The sequence below is a fragment of the Chrysochloris asiatica genome, unplaced genomic scaffold (assembly GCF_000296735.1).
Source record: "Chrysochloris asiatica unplaced genomic scaffold, ChrAsi1.0 scaffold00225, whole genome shotgun sequence".
Classification (NCBI taxonomy): Eukaryota; Metazoa; Chordata; class Mammalia; order Afrosoricida; family Chrysochloridae; genus Chrysochloris; species Chrysochloris asiatica.
Genome location: NW_006408743.1, coordinates 3424068 through 3444446, shown reverse-complemented (window position 1 = coordinate 3444446; position 20379 = coordinate 3424068). Strand labels below are relative to the sequence as shown.

At 35.2% G+C, this 20379-nt stretch overlaps 1 pseudogene; it reads right to left on the bottom strand.

Moving 5' to 3' along the window:
- LOC102813505 overlaps nucleotides 1–20379 on the bottom strand; it is a 54145-nt pseudogene that overhangs the window by 9118 nt on the left and 24648 nt on the right.

Genomic DNA, 20379 nt, shown 5'->3' with positions numbered 1-20379 from the left:
TTGGTGTGTGTGTATATATATATGTACACATATATTTGTTCATAGATTTTAGAATACTGATGTGGCATTGTTGGGTAAATTACTGGACTGAAGGACAGTTCAACTCACCAGTACTCCTTGGAAACCTTATACAGGGGTGCTATGACTCAGAACTGACTTGAGGACACTTAACAACAACAACCTATGTATAGTATGTATATGTTTAAAATTATTGCTACTAGAGTTCCACTTCATACATGCATTAATTTATTACAATCAAACATGTTTAAACATGTCTCTGATTAGTATTTGACTGTAGACAAGTTTTTTTTTTTGTTTTTGCTTTTTTTTAAATATGGGATATATTGTGAGCAAGGATGAGCCAAAAAACATTTTAAAAGAATACAATTTTAGACTCTTGAGGATAAAAAAACTGCCATTTTGACACAGTCCAAATCTAAGGGTCCAAAAGTCTTCAGAAAAGAATTAGAGAGATGGAAACACCACCTTCAGAAGCATATAGAAATAAATGGGGATATGTTAAGAAAGAATAATTTTACATTTTATTATTTTTATTTAATATAGGTTTCTATGATTTTTTTTTGGCAATACTTTTTGACTTATCATCACATAGTCACTCCTCCCTTATTGGCATAATTAAGTGTCAAAAACAAGATTATTATGTACAAAATGACTATATGAGAAAATACAAGGTGACCAAATTAAATCACAATATGGAGAGTGACAGCACCATTATGTAAGTGTAATATTACATCACTATGTAACTGACAAACCACTGCGAGACATGACCTAGCCAATTTGACACATAGCCTTAATTATGATAGCCAACATTACTTTTGCCTTATATCTCAGTATTCATTACTGTCAGCTGTACACAATTAATGTGTAAAATAATTGGAGAGTACATATTTTACTATTGTACAAGTGATAACAAGATAATTGATATGTGAGAAGTAGGTGTATTTATCAATATCTATATCTATCTATCTATCTATCTTTTTTTTTTCTAATTTGAGAAACCTGGTCCTTAGTTTCTTATTTTTCCTCAATCTCAAAACTCAATATACAACAAAAATGCTAACATATTTTTTTATGTTATTTTCTCTACTTGGGGGTAGTAGTTAATGACAAGCAAAGAAATCAAACAGTATCAAATTGATTACTGATGGATTTCAGGTTTGCAGAAATATTAAACACAAAGATTTTGAAAGCTGATTTTTTACTTCATGAAAGCACTCATGAAAATCTATATGTATGTCTCTAACATTAATTCCTGGTGTGGTGCTTTAGGATATGCACTGGACTTTGAACCACAAGGTTGGTAGTTCAAACTCTCCAGCTGTTTGTCTGAAACCCTTTACAGAGTTGTTATGAGTCAGAATCAAATTCTATTGACACTTAACACCAACAGTTTTGAAAATTGTATGTTACTCATATGAGCATGAACTTCTGGTGTGGAGCTGTAGGATAAGCAGGGGACTGTGAACCAAAATGTCAGCAGTTCAAATCCACCAACTGCTCCTCAGAAACACTGTACAGGGTCTCGTGAATCCGAATCAGTGTGATAGCACTTAACAACAACATATGAACATATAGATATCTAATGAAAAACACAAAATGAAATCCTAAAAATTTGAATAATTTACTCTCCTGATATGAATGTAAGAACTTCTATTGTTGTTGTTTTTGTTGTGTGCCAAGGAATCAGTTCCATTTCATAATGACCCTTTATAGGATTTCTGAGAATGACTGGTGAGTTTTAATTGCCAATTTTGGTTAGCAGTCCAGTGCTTATCCAACAATACCACACCAGGACTCAAAGAATTTCAACTGTTTTATTGTTGCTGTTCAGTGCCATTGAGTGGATTTGGACTTATAGTGACCCTGTATAGGGTTCCAATACTATAAATTTTTGCATGAGCAGAAAGCCTCATCTTTCTTCCAAGGAGTTACTGATGGGCTCTAATCGCTGACTTTGTGATCTGCAGCCCAGCAATTATCACATAGAGCTACCATGCTTCCAAAGAACTTCTACAGTGAGACCCATTTATTTCATTAGTAGAATCTATTGTGCTGAAGAGTTAGATATGGGTACACACACACAAAGGTATACGTATCTTTCTGTGACTTCCTTACACTACATGATATTCTATACTTGCCGTCATTCAAAGTCGACTACTCAACATTCTTTATAGACACCAGTATGTTTTCATTCGGTTATTTTTATTTTATTTCTTCCTCTTGGGATTTATCTCACACTTCCCATCAGGTAAAATATTATTTTAGGTATCCTGCAACACATATAATGTGGTTTTACTTTAGTTCTTTCCTGTTTTTAAGCTTTAATTTGTTATTAAACATGTTTGAACTTAAATCTATTCCCAAGTGTCTCTGCGCCTAAATTACAAAGTCTTTGTTATCAATACAAATGTTTACCTTAGTACTGTAGTTGTAGGACTCAAGAAATAAAGTACAGTATCTTTCTTTGGGTGAACTCAAACAATTCTTAACATACATTTAAATTTTGTTTCTTTTCTTTTTAAAAAATTATTTCAATAATATCCTACTATGAGGGTGAGAAAAAATTATCTGCATTCTGTATATATGGAAAACACTCACCCATCCACAGCTAATGACAACACTGAAATGATTCTGTCAAATAGACAAGTGACAGTGAGTTATGTGGCAACTCATTTGCAAGTCAGCCATGGATATGCCTATTAAATAATACGTGACAAACTTGGGGTTCAAAAAGCTTATGCAAGATGGATACTGAAACAGCTCACAGAAAAGCATAAACAGAAGTGTTTGGACATCTTCAAACAAAATTTGGATTGGTGCATTTTTTTTAAGGCAAACGTTTGTTTAAAAAAAATGTTACTGGTGATGAGACATGGATTCATCCATCACTATGAGTCTGAGAGTAAATGGAATGGAATGGAAACATCCTCAATAGTCAACCAAGAAAAATGTTCAGAAGTCAACTGTCAGCTGGAAAATTGGTACTTACAGTTTTCTGGGATTCTGAAGAGCCAGTATTGGAACACTATCAGGAAAAAGGTTCAACAATCAACAGTGTGCTCATTACAGTCACATATTGTCTGAAACTTCTGGTTAAATGCAGAGGAATGCTATCCAAGAGCATTGTGATGCTGTGTGACAATGCATATCTGCACACCTCTGGCCATACTGCAACAACTTCAGTTTGAGGTGTTAAGCATCCTCTCTATAATCCTGATCTTGCTCCATTGGACATGCACATGTTTGAAAGCAGCTCTTCAAGGATGAAGGTTCACCTATCATGAAGAAGTGAAGACAACTGTGCCTTTGTGTTACACAGTTTGGCCTAAAACATCTTTTAATAAGGGAACACAAAAACTTGCTGACAGAAAGACTAGGCGTGTTGGAAATAAAACATTATGTTGAAAAATAATGTATTTGTGTTTTCTAAAAATTAATTAAAATATATTCTATATCTAAGTACAGATAATTTTTTGATTCACCCTTGTATTTCCTCTGCAGTTCCAGGTTTGAGTAAACAATGGCATATTCAGATACTAACCAAAGGCTGACTATTCTAATTGACTAAGATGTACCTTGATAGAAAGGTTTAGCAATCTAATTTAAAATAATATGCCATTAATAATGTTACTGAATACGGTTCTTTACTGCAACACGTGAGTTTGTTATAGTTCAGAACCAACAGCAACTGGTAATATTAGTAATAAACTTACTATATTTGATCTTTAGACTTAACTTTTATCTTTTGATTTATTCTGAAATTTTTCATTCTGTCTTCATTTTCTTTTTTATATTCAAGATAATAATGAAGACAATAAGGAAGAGACATTGTCATATAATTTATGCATGATAAGTAGAACAATGACTTAGTCCCCTTGTATGTAGAGATAGATACTTTACTTTCTAAATTATTTAATGAACTATGCTGCATGCATGATTTTAGATATGATTAAGGCTGAAATAAAATCCTACTTCTGCTATCTCATGTACTTGTATCAATCAATCTGTGATTCAATGGCATAATCTATAAATTGAGAAAGATGGATATTGTGCAGGAACCCAAATTTTGGGCCATATATGATATACTCACACCCAATTGGCTTCATAGCATAACCATTGAACTTCAAACCACAAGGTTATGCGTTTAAGCCCAAGGTTATGCTCCTGAATAAGACCTAAACCCTAAGAAACTCAATACAGGATTTCTATGAGTCAAAACTGAGTCCAAGACACTTAACGAAAACAACAATTACCTTTCCATATCCTGATCCTGCCTTTTCCTTGCCCTGATTAGCCCTGTTGTTGTTGTTGTTGTTGTTGTTGTTGTCAGGTGCTATGGAGTCGGAACCGACTCATAGCGACCCCATGCACAGCAGAACGAAACAATGTCTGATCCTGGGCCAACCTCACTACCACTGCCACACTTGAATCCATCAATGATGCCACCTGGCCAATCCATCTTGTTGGGGGTCTTCCTCTTTTTCTCTGAATCTCCATCTTACCAAGCATGATATCCTTCTCCAGTGACTGTTCCTAGTAAATGATTACCCCTAGTCAATGCTAATTGCAATCCTACTGATATAAAACTCAGGAGATGCCTGTCTGGTCATTTTCTTTTGAGACTTGGAGTCCCATTGGTACAGAGGACTTCTACAATGACATGTGAACTTTTCTTTTTTGCTAATGATCCGTATCCGTTGGTATACCTGCCCTATGGAATCCATTATCATTGATTGTAAACTAAACCTATCTACTTACTTCTAATATACTCAGAACATGGTGAAAGTGATGGCCTTCCATTTCTCAATTAGATTAGAGAAAAGGAAGCTATGGCTTTGGATTTGGACTCTCTGAAGGAAGCCAGCCTACATGTCGTGAGATGTTCTATGAGTAGGCTCATATGTCAGAAACTGATGTAACTGGTCAACAGCCTATGAAGTCCTGCCAACAGCATATAAGTGAAGTTGAACCATGGATACACCCCAGTTGAGATGTCTACAACTCCAACTGACAGCTGAAATACAAGCTTATGAGCTATGCTGAATCAGACACACCCAGCTAAATTTACTTCAGATTTTAATCCCAGAGACTGGGATAATATTTGTTTATTATTTGAAGATGCTAATTTTGAAGACAATTTGCTACCAAGAATTAGACAACTAGAATAACTATATACTGATGAGTTACTATGAGAATCAGCTACACAATGGTCTGGGGGACTAGATGAGACTTAGACTTCCTTATGGAACAAGTTAGACTTACAGGGTTGATAACAATTGTGTGTCAAACTTAGATCAATGAGAGGCATAAGAATAGGAAGGGACAATACATTAATTTCTCATGATTCATTGCATACTGCCCCATTCCTACAAGGAAGATTTCATTACGTGATAGTTCTACTTGAACCAGTTTCAGAAGTTCTCAAAATGGAGCTGTTAGCTGTGCTATTAAATGTGGCCAGCTTGAAAATGCATCTTCTGGCATTTGAATTTTGCCTTTCTGCCTCTCTTCCTATTATTTGGCTAGCATTTATATTCCTCAATAAAACTTTATTCCAAAACTTTTACCTCAGGCACTAGTTTATTCAGGAAACTTTTATGCAATAACAATATGTTTTCATCATATTTTAATTGCAAGAGAATTATAAGTATGAGTTATTTCTGTGTTTCCACCCAAAATTTGGAAGCATAGTTATAAATATTTAGAATTAGATAGTAATGTTAATGTGAGAATATCATGAATGTTTTGAGTCATTTTGAAATAGAAGGAATAATATAATCTGAATGCCAATGTTAGATGTTAAGAAATGTATGTCAGATGATTACCTATATACCCATAATATCCACTGAGGTACTGAGAATATGATATTTAAGAAATAATTCCAGGTTTTAAGCTTATTATAAATTTAACACGGAGTAAGTAGCTCTGGTAACGTAGAGGAGCTCTGGTAGCGTAGTGGTTATGAATCGGACTGTGAACCATAAGGCCAGCAGTTCGAAACTACCAGGCGCTCCGCGGGAGAAAGATGAGGCGTTCTGCTCCCGTAATAAAGATTTACAGCCTCGGAAACCCTGTACAGGGTCGCTATGGGTCGAAAACGACTCGACGGCACTTAACAACAACAAGGTTGTAAATATCTCTGAAGTATGCTTTGTCTATGTAATTGGATGACATGTATTGCTTTCTTTAATTAAGTACTCTATTTAGGTTGTACTTGTCACAAGATTCACATCCACCCACTGTCACTGACTAGATTCCAACACTTAGCGATCCTGTACAGGATTTCCAAGAATGTGAGTCTTTATTGTAGCAGTCAACCTCATCTTTCTCCCACAGAGAAGCTTGTGGGTTTTAAAAACTGACCTTAGGATTAGTAACTTCACACTTAGATCATAGCACCACTTAACACACACACACAAGATTGCTGATGTTGTTAAGTGCCTTCAATTGATTCCAACTCATAGCCAACCTGTATAGGGTTTTCTATAGGGTTTTCTATGGAGGAGTAGCTGGAGCATTTTAACTGGTGATCTTTGTTTTGTAGTTTAAAGCATATCCTACAGTGTTACACAACATGCAAAATTAGAGTAAGCAAACAATGTAATAAATATAAAAGGGAAAATGTCAATAACAAAAGCAAACATATTTTAAATTTTAGAGTACAAGAAAATTCTCAGCAGCCACTGAATTCCATTGAATCATCAAAATATATTGGCTAAAAACAAATTAGAAAGAAGTCAGAGGACAAAGAAAGAGGATAACTTAAAAATTTAAAACCTTGCCAGATATGGCATACAGGAAATGAAATATTGATGGTCTTGATCCTAAGAAGCCTTGAGGGCTTAGCAAAGAATAAATCATACCTAATAGGAAGAATTTGTAAGAAAACTTACAAAAATCAACTCAAGCAAATTTTCAATTAGAATTTATGATGATTCAGAGGGGACAGGGTTAAAGAGATTATTATCCTAAACAGAATCTTGGTTCCAATAACAGAAAACAGTATTATGAACATATGACTACACAAAATATTGACTTTGGCATATTCTGGGGAGCATGGTGGTTCTATATGATAAGCACTACACTATGACCCACAAGAGCCATGGTTCAAGCCTTCCAGCTGTTCTGTGGGAGAAAAATGATGCATTCTGCTCCTATGAAGACTTGAATCCTCATAAATCCTATACAGGGTAAATAAGAGTCCAAACCAACCAAATGGCACTAAACAACAACTGCCGAATGCTTATCCTACAGAGATACACTTAACCAGTATTTATTAAAGGATAAATATTCCAAACTGTAGTTTATTGGTTGACTTGGCAGTTATTTTGCCAGTAGTTCTGAAATACACATGTTCTGAATCATTATTATCAATTCTTAAAATACTGGATTTCAAACATTCCACATAAATGCTGTTGTTGTTGTTCAGTCATTGAGTCAGTTCAGATTCATAGTGACATTGTACAGGGTTTACAAGGAGCACATTGTGGGTTTGTATCAGCAACCTTGAGTTTAGCAGTCCACTGCTGATTTTACGGTGACACACTATCACTGCAGTAGCATATCTAATGTCAAATACTTTGGGGAAAAATCTTAATCTTTAAAACATGCAAAAATTCCACATTTTTTTTTTCTATTAAGTTCCCCTTTATTTTGATAAAATAGCTCTCTAGACACCAGTGATTATAATGATCAAATGCATTGAATTAATTTTTTTATCAGGGTATATCCTCTAGTTATTGAAACAATAAGAAATTGATTTAAATATATGCAATCCAACTTTAAACTGGACATATATCTCATCAATGATCTGCTATCCAAAGCAATAACAAACAAGAAAACAAGAAGCAAATATTTGTTTTTAAAATACACAATTAATTTAAAGCAACTTGTTCATATAATGTAAGACATGGGCTAAATAAATAAATAAACAAACAACCCTGCTGGTTTTGTAAAATTAAAGAGTTCCAAATCATTAACATACAAAATTAATAACAAACCATTTAACATAGACCCTTGAGGGAGACCAGATGTTCCAGCTTAATTAGAGAAGACCTGACCCTAGATGACAGTTTATTTCAATCACCTTTTCAAATAAGCATAAAGTCAACCAACAGAACTTTAACACAGCTCAGAGTGAAACCCCTAGGATTATGGAAGCCTCAGTAAAATGTAAAAAGTATGCAAAACTTAAAAGAAAAAAACAAAACAAAACACAATATTGAATCGTATATCTCTTCTTTAACCTTGTAACAGTGGTCCATTATAAATATTATTCAAAGATGTCAAAAGAAAGAGAGAAAAAAGATGGAGGGAGAGAAGAAGAAAGAGAGAAAATTTAAAATGCTGCAATTCAAAATTTGAGAGATGTAATTAGGAAGACTCTGGAAAGCAACATATAATCTTGAATGTAAACATTTATTGACAAATGGATTTCAACTCCTGTCCACCCCATGTATTACAGAGTAGAACTCCATAATATCTATATGCAGTCTTTATGGAAGGATACTCTCAGGCCTTTTCTTGCAAGTGACACTGAATGGTTAAAGCTGATAATCTTTCAGTTACCAATTAAGTACAAAACATTTATGTCATCCATGAAGCCTATATGTACACATTCGAATAGTCAACTGAGAGGAACATAACAAAACATGCTGTTGCTGTTAAATACCATCCAGTCTGTTCCGAATCATAACATCAAACATAGGGTTTCTGAATAGCTGTTTTTTAATCTAAAATAAATCATAAAATTGAAAACAAACATGTAGGAAAATCAAGGAACCAAATGTCAATGATGTAAAAGATGGATAAAAAAATCTCTCTCAAGTTTGATTAGGGAATGTGTAAAGAAAACACACACAAACACAATTAGATAGAACAAAGTAAGTTTCATAAAAACAAAAAAAGGGAGTTGGGAGAAAAATGATGTCTTAGTGATAAACTCTACTCAATTTCTCTACAAAAGTGACCAGAAAAACCTACTGAAACACATTTAGATGGTCATCTAGGAACTCTAAACATCAAATGAGTAGATGAAGACTCTGATTAAGCACAAATTGAGAAGTCAGACAGAACAAAACAGTGACAGAGGAGAGAGACAGTACAGTGTCCTAGGCTATATTTATTTTTTTTAACACCAGAAGGCAACACACATAGGCTTTGCTGTTGTTAAGTGTCATTGAGTCAGTTATGATCCATAGTGACCACAGGCTAGGAGCAATCAGGTTCAAAAGAAAACTGTTGTGACAGAAGCTAAGTGTGGCCAGATACTGAGTGAAACAACATATATAGAGCAAATATTAACAGATAATAAAAAGAGAAACATACTACTCCTCAGTTATAGATATTTTAAAATACCATTTCCAATGAAAGAACAACTAGAAAGTAACTAAAAAAACAAACAAACACACACACAGACACACACACACACAAAAAAAAAAAAAAAAAACACAGAGGAATTAAGAAATGCAAATAAGCAGGTTGGCCTTGCATGCAGATTCAGAACTCTCTACCCAACAAAGAGTCCTGGTGTCATGTTGTAAGACTGATAATCACAAGGATGATAGTCCAAACCCACCAGTCACTCTTGGAAAACTACAAAAGATTACTGTGAGTCACAATTGGCTTGGCAGCAAATGACAACAACCCAACAAAAATGCATTCATTTTCAGTGCTCATAGATCATTCTCTAGAATAAACCACATGTTAGGTCACTAAACAAGACTCACTAAATTTAAAAAACATCAAATAAGACAAAGCATCTTTTTTGATCATAGTGCTATAAAGTTAAAAACTAAAAATGGTAAATAAGGAGAAAAATTCAAATATGGACACTGAAAAACATTATGCTAAATAAAAGAAAATTAACAAATAGAAAACATCAACAAACCTACTGGTTATTAACAGAAATAAAATATTTAGTTGAAAAAAAATCCCTAGAAGCAAAAGAGAATGAAAACACAGCATACCAAAACTCTTTGGGTGTAGCAAAAGCAATGTTTAGAAGAGAATATATAGTAATAAATGAATACATCAAAAAAGAGGAAAGCCAGGCAGGTTTGCATGGGTCAAATGGGACAGAGGTAAATAGTGATGTATGTTCATCAAAAGGGCTCTGTGAGGTATAGTATGAATGATAAAGGAGGGGAAATAATGTTAAGATGCTTGACTGTCTTATGAATATTGGTTTCCTTGCCTACTATTATAAATTAGACACTTGAGATGGATAGAAAGGAATATCAGGAAACATGATTATAAAAACTTGTAAGTCCGTCTTCAGCCTATAACTGATTGGAATACCCAAAAGGGGTACTAGAACTTGCCCAGTGAAAGAGGCTTCTTGGAGAGCCTTTGTAGTGTATACGACCTTAGGTGGAATACTGATCCCCATCGAGAACCTCCTGAGGTGGGAAATTCCCACTTGAAAAGACAAGTAGATCAGCCTGGAGCAGTTAGAGGAACAGAAGATGCTTCTTGAAAGAAAAGCCAGCAGGAAAAATCAAAAACAAAAACAGCAGTCTGATCGGCTACCACAAAATAAGCAAGTTGTTCACCAGGGAGTCATCAAGGTAAACAATCAAGCAATCAATTACCTTCAGGACAAACCCTTTTCCAACACTGAAACTCAAAGGGAATATATGAGCAGGCATGTAAGCTTGCCATAGACCATGTTGGTCTACTGCTTAGTGAAAGTGGGGAAAAGCAGAATGAAGATTTGAGCTGAGTTTGACCATGTTACATAGACTGCCTTCGACCTGGAGATGGGAGAGAGGAGAGAAAGAGCTGGTTGGTCTGAAGTATGGTGAAACATGGGGACTCCTGGGTCCATGGGCAAGGATATAGCCATGGCGGGCTAGAGCTGAGAATGAAGCATCCAGATGATATGAAGTGAGGGTAGACGCACAAGAACACCCAAACTTTCAGATAACACCCATTTGACCTAGCTTCGATGGCTAGATGATCAGAACTCGATTACAGGAAGATAAAAGAAAAAAATTTGATGAAGGAAACCAGTATAAATTACTACAATTTGATGAACTTGATCTGTACTTATGGATGTAGTAGCTTAAAATACTAACTGAGAAGGAAAAAATCATCATAGCAATGGTCATTCCCATCCTCTCTAAAAACAGGGTTGATAGGAATGGACAGCTTAGACATTGGATATGTATAATGGGGGAGCTATAAAGGCACAAAGTGGCTGGCTTACACGTTTTCAAGAGGGAGTTTAGTTTATGAGTGTGCAGGAGAATGTAGAATCCCCACTGAATTATTTTCATCTTGTCTAGATGTGTCTGGTGAATGGAGACAGGGATAAGATTCTTATGATTCAATAGTGAGTAATTGTTATCATGACTAATTGTGATTGTCAAAACTGTAAAGGTAGAAGTCTTGTAACAAAAAGGGAGGAGTAATTAATTTTATAGTCCAGGAACAGAGGACCCTAGGACCATCAAGGGAGAAGAGGATGAGAGGAATGTGGGATGTATCCAAAGAAGCAGTGACACCAGAGATGGAGGCAGAGATGAGTACATAGAGATAGAGCAGCTGAGAACTGTAGACTCATGAAAAGAGAAAGGCTGTGTGTTGGCAGCCGGGAGGCAGGCTAGCAGAATGTGCCCATTGGTTGTTTAAATTATTACATATTCCTGAGTGCTTTGTTGTATATCCAAAACAAAACAAAAAAACAACAGATGGAATAGAAGCAAATACTGTTGAATGATGATGTGTGGAGGGGATTGTAATCATTGCAATGAAACAAAACATGATATGATGAGTGTAAAACTGATGTTCTCCCATGCAAACTATCACTCAACTCACACTAAAAATGTTTAAAAAGAGGAGGAAAAAAAAATCCACTTCTTTATTGAACAGCTTGAAAAATTAAAAGAGAACAGCAAAAAGAAAGTAATAAAGATTACAGCAAAAATAAATGAAGCTGAAAAACAGTAATTCTAGAAGTTGGCTATCCAAAAATATTATTTTAAAAAATGCAATCCACTAGCAAATTAATATAGTAAATAATAGAAAATACAAATAATATGAATAAGAAATAATATGGGCTATGTCACAATATAGCCAACTAAAATAAAAATAGTAATAGCAGAATATTACAAGGAATTATTTTCAAACAAATTTAAAATCTAGGAAAAGTGCACAAAATAGTGACCCTGTATAGGGTTTTTGAGGAGTGACTGGTGAGCTTGAACTGCCAATCTTGCAGTTCAAACTCACCTTGCAGTCTACTGCATTAAACCACAGCATCACTCCAGGAGTCTGTTGTTGCTTTTAGGTGCTTATCAAGTTGGTTCTAACTCATAACAACCCTATGTATAACAAAAGGAAACACTGCTCAGTGTTGTACCATCCTCAATCTTGTTATTCTTGAGCCTATTGTTGCTGTCCCTGTACTAATCCACCTCATTGCAAGTCTTCCTCTTTTTCGCTGAACCTCTTGATAATATGTCCAAAGTATGAGAGACAAAATCTCCCTATTCTGGCTTCTGAAAAGCATTTTGGCTTTATTTCTTCTAACATTGATTTGTTTATTCTCCTGGAAGTTCATTGCTATTTAATATTTTTCTCCAACACCATGACTCAGATGCATCAATTTTTCTATGATCTTCCTAATTTGTTCTCCAACTTTCACATGTATATGAGCCTATTGAAAATAATAGCCAATTTAAATGAGAAAGAAAACAAACAAAAAAAATTTAATTGCATGTGATATTAATGATATTGTCTGATGATTTCTGCATTCTGTTGAGCGACGTCTCATGGGAATGGACACAAATACGGATGTCTTCCAATCAGTTTTATTGGTAGCTGTCTTCCAGACTTCTTGGTGGGTGCACCCAGTGCTACATCAGTTTATTGAAATATTTGAATTTGTTTTCTGTCAATTTCTGAGCCTTGATCTGTGGAGATTTCTTCTTCAGTGCACCTTGGACTTCTTCCTTCATTACTATTTCCTCTCGATCATATATTATATCTTGAAAGGGTTGAACTAAACATTTCTTTTCGATACAGTGACTCTGTATATTGTTTCCTTTGTATTTTGATGTTTTCAGCATTATTCAATATTTTGCCCAAAGAAACAGTTCAAGTTGAGGCTTGAATTTTTTCCTCAGTTCTTTTGGCTTGAGAAATATTGAGTATGTTTTTCCCTTTTGGTTTTCAAATTCCAGACCTATGCACATTTCATTATTATTTGACTTTGTCTTGGCCAGTCGCACTTTGAAAATTTTTGTTCAGCTCTTTTACTTCCTCATTTCTTTAATTTACTTTGGATCTCTACGCTGCAGAGCAAGTTTAAGAGTTTCTTCTGACATCCATTTTGGGCTTTTCTTCTTCCTTGTCTTCTTAACGACCTATGCTTTCTTTCTGTATGATATTCTTGATGCCATCTACAACTCTTCTTGTTTTTGATCATTAGTATATGATGGAACAAATTTATTCTTGAAATGATTTCTAAATTCAGGTGGGGTATATTCCAGGTCATATTTTGGTTCTTATGAACTTGTCATAATTTTCTTCAGCTTCAGCCTGAACTTGCAAGTGAGGTTTTGATAGTCTGTTCTACAGTCTCCCACTGGCATTGTTTTGCCTAATTATTTGGAGACTTTCAACTGGCTCTTTCCACAGATGTAGTCAACTTGATTTCTGTGTATTCCAGAAGTCTATTATACACTTCTGATGAAGTCCATATGTATAATCATCTTTCATGTTTTTAAAAAAGATATTTGCAATGAAGTCATTGGTTTTGCAAAACTTTATCATTCAATCACCAGCATCATTTATATCACCAAAGTCATATTTTCTAACAATTGATCCTTCTTTGTTGCCAAAGTTTGCATTCCAATCACCAGTAATTACCAATACCTCTTAATTGAAGTTTTGATCAATTTCATACTAAAGAAGTTAGTAGAATTCTTCAATTTCATCAATATAAGTTTTACTGGGTAGTATATAAATTTGAATAATGGAGTTATTAACTGGTCTTCTTTATAGGCATATGGATATTATCCTAGCACAAACATGAATTATACTTCAAAACAGGTCTCAGAATGTTCTTTTTGATGTTGAATGCAACATCATTTCTCTTCAATTTATCATTCCTAGCCTAATAAACAAAGTAATTGTCAGATTCAAAATGATCAATACCAGTCTATTTCAGTTCACCAATGCCTAGGATATCCATGTTTATACATTCCATTTTATTCTTGACAACTTTCAATTTTTCTAGATTCATACTTCATACCTTCCATGTTCCAATTATTAATAGATGTTTGCAACTTTTTCACTTTATTTTGAGTTGTGGCCCATCAGCAAATAAAGCATCTATAAGTTTTTCTCCATTCAACTCATCCTGGTCAATCCAACTTTCAGGAATCAGCTCTTCCCAGTCTCATTTTGAGTGCCTTCCAACTAGAAGGGTTAATCTTCAGGCACTAAATCTGGCAATAATAATCTGGGGCTATTCATCATGTTTCAATATTCAATATTATGGTACTATCTGAAAGTATGTTGCACTATTCATACGTTTCAAATGGCTAATAATTTAGAAGTAGTCTGCCACTTATTCACCTGGGTCTCTTTTAGTCTGTCAACTCTGTTAAAAATTGTCCATCATGGATGACCCTGCACAAGGTCAACGTTTAGAAGGCAGGAAGGAGCAAGAAAGAAGGAGCGATGGAAATAGGGAACAAATGAAGGAAGTAGGATAAGTGGTTTTTTGTTTTTTTTTTCACTCAGAAAAAAAGTTTGATTAAAGAATAACTTCAAGGGGTGGGAATACTTATTAAGGAGAATTTTGCAAGTGGAAGAAAAATTTATTAGAAAATACCTTGTAAGTGGAGGCATGCTTTAGTAGCAGTGTCTTTCTTTGCATACAAATTATATGTAAAGGACTGATTTGGAACAGTCACAGAGCCTTTCAAAATATTTCTTCTAGGTTTATTTATGTCCATAGATCAATAGAAGGGAAGTTAAGCAAGAAGTTGCCCAATCACACCTTACAGGACCCTTCCAATTACTTTCCTTACTTAGTTACTCTTCAGTCTCAGAATGTGAAATTTGGACAATGAAAAAAGGAATACCTAAGTAGTGTTGATACATTTGAAATATGGTGTCGGTGAATAATGCTGAAATTATTATTAACTAAAAGAAAACCAAACAATTTTGCCCTGAGATAAGTTACAGCCAAATTAGTCTCAAAGCAAGGATGGTGACAGTTTGTTGCACATACTTTATCATGAGGGAGAAGTTCCTGGGGTAGAACAACATGCTTGTTTAAATAGAGGGTCAATGAAAATGTGGAAGACTGTCAGTGACCTGAATTGATACCATAACTTCAATAATAGCTCAAACATGGCAATAACGGTAAGAATTGTTTAGGGCACTATTTTATGATGTACACAGGCTTTCTATGAGTCTGAATTGACTCAATTGTACCTAAAAATAGCAACAACAGTCTACAAGTAGAGCCATAAGCAGACAGGCAAGATGAATAGTTATGTGAAGTGAAAGGAGTAGATTCACTACCACACAAATACTGTTTCTTCACACAGTATTTATATAAACATATGTTTTTGTGTTGTAATTATATCCATGTTATTAACTTAGTGTAGTGGTTACGAATCGGGCTGCTAACCTCAGGATCAGAAGTTCAAAACTACCAGCTGTTCCACCGGAGAAGGATGAGGCTTTCTGCTCCCATAAAGATACAGCCTTGGAAACCCTGTACAGGGTCACTATAAGTCGGAACTGACTCCACAGCACATAACAACAACAACATTAACTGAGTAAATAGGAAGTAAAGGAATTTCATTGTTCTAGTTATAACCAAACATCTAGAGAGAATGAGTCACTGAGCCTGGAGACTTGGGATATATCTTGTGGAACATGATGGTTCACAAAGAAAATGTTCTACATTCTACTTTGTGAATAGTAACTAGGGTATTAAAAACATGCAAGTTGCTACTTTTAGTCTATCCCTATCTGGAGTAAAGAATAGTGAAGGAAATAGAAGACACACATAAATAAGTAGTTCAAAGGATAAATTGACCACAGGAACTGCAGACTCCATCATGGTGATAACAAAAGGACTTTAAGATGCCTGGCTACCCAGGCTTAGAGTTCTGAAAGGAATCAGGACAGAAGGTGTTAAACAGAGCCAGGGAAATTAGTGAAACAAAATAAAAAATCCTAAAAAGACCAGCCATGCTGGTTGGATGGAAATTGGTGTAACCCTAGAGAATATGATCCTTAATCACTCCTCTGGTCTGGAAATTAAATCAACTCCTTGGCACAACTTTCAGCCAAATAATTGAGAGGACAACACAGAGAACAATAAACACTTCATATTGTGTACTTTGAACATATTATCATGAGGGACCAGCCCTTGGAAAATAATATCATGCTTGGAAAAACAGAAAGACCCTCAAGAAGATGAATTGGCACTGTAGCTGCAACAATGAACTCAAAAAGAAAAGATTGTGAGGACGCCAAAGCATGGATACTGTTTTGTTCTGTTATCTATAGGGCCACTATGAATTGGAACTGACTTGATAGAATCTAACAACCACAGCAACAAGAACTTTATGGACCCTAGATACCATTCATATCAACAGCTAAAGCTCCACAGTTAAATTAATAATTTTTCTCTGTACTATTTAAATGCAAATATATATTTAGTAGAAACACAGAAATGGTTATGGAAAAATACATCAAACTTCATATTAGTGTTTTTCTACAGACAACTTGTTGTTTAGTGCCATCAAATTGGTACAACTAATAGTGACTCTATACACAACAGAACTGATACTGTCTGGTTCTGCACCAACTTCACCATTGTTGCTATGCTTGAGCTCACTGCTACAGCCACTTTGCCAATTAGTCCCTCCTGATCATATGCTCAAAGTATGAGAGATGAAATCTGGCCATCATGGCTTCTAATGAGCATTCTAGCTGTAATTCTTCCAACATAGATTTGTTTGTTTTTTTAGTGATCCATGATACTTTTAATATCCTCCTCCAACAAGATGGATTGGGAAAGTGTCAGCATCAATGGACTCAAGCGTGACAACAATTGTGAGGTTGGCCCAGGATCGGGCAGTGTTTCATTCTGTTTGCGTAGGGTCGCTATGAGTCAGTGCCAACTCAATGGCACCTAACAACAACAACCAACCCCATAAATCAAATGCATCAATTCTTCTAAAGTTGTCTTTTGTCATTGTCCAGATTTCATATGCATATGAGGTTATTGAAATTACCATGGCTTGGATAAGTAACACCTTAGTTCTCAAACTGACATTTTTTCTCTTGAACACTTTAAAGAGGTCTTGTGCAGCAGATTTGCCTAATGTTAATCAAATGTCCTTTGATTTCTTGACTGATGCTTTCATGATTGTTGATGGTTTAATCCAAGCAAAATGAAATATTTGACAACTTCAATCTTTTTTTCATTTATGATGAAGAATATAGTTATTTATTTGTCCAGTGATGTGAATTTTTGTTTTCTTTACATTTAGCTGTAACCCCTAGGTAAGATTGGTCCTTGATTTTGACAGTAAGTATTTTAAGTCCTTTTTGCTTTTAGCAAGTAAGGTTGTATCACATGGATATGTAAATCGTTAATGAGTCTTACTCCAATACTGATGCAAGGTTTTCTTCATGTAATATTGTTGTTGTTATTGTTGTTATGTGCCGTGGAGTCAGTTCCGACACATAGCGACCCTGTACAGGGTTTCCAAGGCTGTAAATCTTTACGGGAGCAGAAAGCCTCATCTTTCTCCCGTGGAACAGCTGGTAGTTTTGAACTGCTGACCTTGCGGCCCGCAGCCCAATTTGTAACCACTATGCTACCAGAGCAGCTTATCAAATGATATACTCAGTGCACAGATTAAATAAGTATGGTGAAAGAATACAATCTTCACATACACCTTTCCTAGTTTTAAAGCATTCAGAGTTCCCTTGTTCTATGTGAACAACTGCCTCTAGGTATATGCACAGGTTCCTTATGAGCACAATCAAGTGCTCTCAAATATTCATTCTCCACAATGTTGTAGCTTGTCATGATACACAAAATAGTAAACCTTTGATTAGTCAATAAAACATAGGTAAACATCTGTCTAGTAGTCTCTGATTACAGCCAAAATCCATCTAATATTAGTAATGGCATCCTTCATTCCATGTCAACTTCTGAATCCAGCCTAAACCTCTGGCAGCTCCCTGTCAATGTACTGCTGCAGCCATTTTAAAATTTTCTTTAGCAAAATTTTAGTTGAATTCGATATTAATGATATTGTCTGATAACATCTCCATTCCACTGGGCAACCTCTCTTGGGAATGGGGACAAATATGGGTCTCTTACAATCATTTGATTCACGGAGCTTTGGTAGCATGTTGTTGTTGTTGTTAAGTGCTGTCGAGTCGGTTCCGACCCATAGCGACCCTGTACAGGGTTTCCCAGGGTGTAAATCTTTACAGGAGTAGAAAGCCTCATCTTTCTCCCGCGGAGCGGCTGATAGTTTCGAACCGCTGACCTTAAGGTTCGCAGTCCGATTCGTAACCACTACGCTACCAGAGCATAGTGGTTATGAATTGGACTGCTAATTTCCCGGTCAGCGGTTCAATACTACCAGATGTTCTGAGGTAGAAAGATGAGACTTTCTGCTATCGTAAAGATTTACAGCCTCAGAAACCCTGTACAGGGTCACTATGAGTTGGAACTGACTCCACAGCACATAACAACAACAACAACACTCATTTGATTAAGTAGCTGTCTTCCAAATTTCTTGGAATAGATGAGTGAGTTCTTACAAGCCTGCATGAGTTTATTAATAGATATCAATTTGTATTCCATCAATTCCTGGAGTCTTGTTTGTTGCCAGTGTCTTAGGGTACTAAGTCTTCTCCATTCAGTATCACTGGCTGTTGATAACATGTTACCTTTGAAATGTTTTAATATAGACCATTTCTTTTTAGTACAGTGTCTCTCTGTTTCTTCCATCTTCTTTTGTAGTTTTCTGCATCATTGAATATTTTGCCTGTAGAATCCTGCATTATTGAAAGTCAAGGCTTAAAATTTTTTGTTCAGTTTCCTCAACTGAGAAATGTTGACTGTGTTCTTCCCTTTTACTTTCCTAAGTCCAGGTCTTTGCACATTTCATTATCAAACTGACCTTTGAAATGTTTAATTCAAATATTTTACCTCCTTCCATTTGTTTTAGTGTTTCTATGCTGTAGAGCAAGCTTATATGAGTCTATTATGACATTATTTCTTATCTTTTTCTTCATTCTTGTCTTCTTAATGACCTTTTGCTTTCTTCCTGTCTGATGTTCTTGATGTCATACCACAACTCTTTTGGTCCTTGGTCTTTAGTGTCTAATTCATCAAATCTGTTCTTGAGATGATCTCTAAATTCAGGTAGGATATGTTCAAGGTCAAATTTTGGCTCATTGGACTAGATTTAATTTTCTTCAGCTTTAACCTGAATTTGTATATGAGCAATTGATGATCTGTTCCAATGTATGTCCCTGGTCTTATTTTGGCAGATGATATGAAAGTTTTCTACTGTCTCTTTAGTCAATTTCATTTCCATGCATTTGATATGGTGAGGTCCACATGTCTAGTCATCTTTTCTATATTGTTTTAAAAAGATATTTGCAATGAAGAAGTCATGTTCTTGCAAAATTCTATCATGTGATCTCCAGCATCATTTCTATCAACAAGGCCATATTTTCCAAGGATTGATCCTTCCTCTTTGTTTCCAATCTTTGCATACCAATCACCAGTAGTTATCAACACATCTTGATTGCATACTTTATCGATTTTAGACTGAAGAAGTTGGAAGAATTTTTCAATTTCTTCATCATTGACGTAATTGGTGCAAAAATTGAATCATAGTTGTAAAAACTGGTCTTCCTTATAGGTGTATGGATATTACCTATTCCAGTGTTGTACTTTTAGATAGGTCTTGAGATATTCTTTTTGATGATGAATCCAATTTTTCATCCTTTTGATAGTATATCACGTGATTGTCAGATTTACGATTGATAGTACCTGTCCATTTCAGATCACTATTGACTAGGATATTGATGTTTATGTATTCTTTTTAATTTTGGCAACATTCAATTTTCTTAGATTCATATTTCCTACATTCCATGCTCCAATTATTAACAAATATTTATAGTTTTTTTCCTCATTTTGAATTTTGACCATCAGCAAATGAAGTTTGGAGGAAGACTCATTAACAACCTGCGATATGCAGATGATACAACCTTGATCGCTGAGAGTGAAGAGGACTTGAAACATTTACTTATGAAGATTAAAGAGCACGGCCTTCGATATGGATT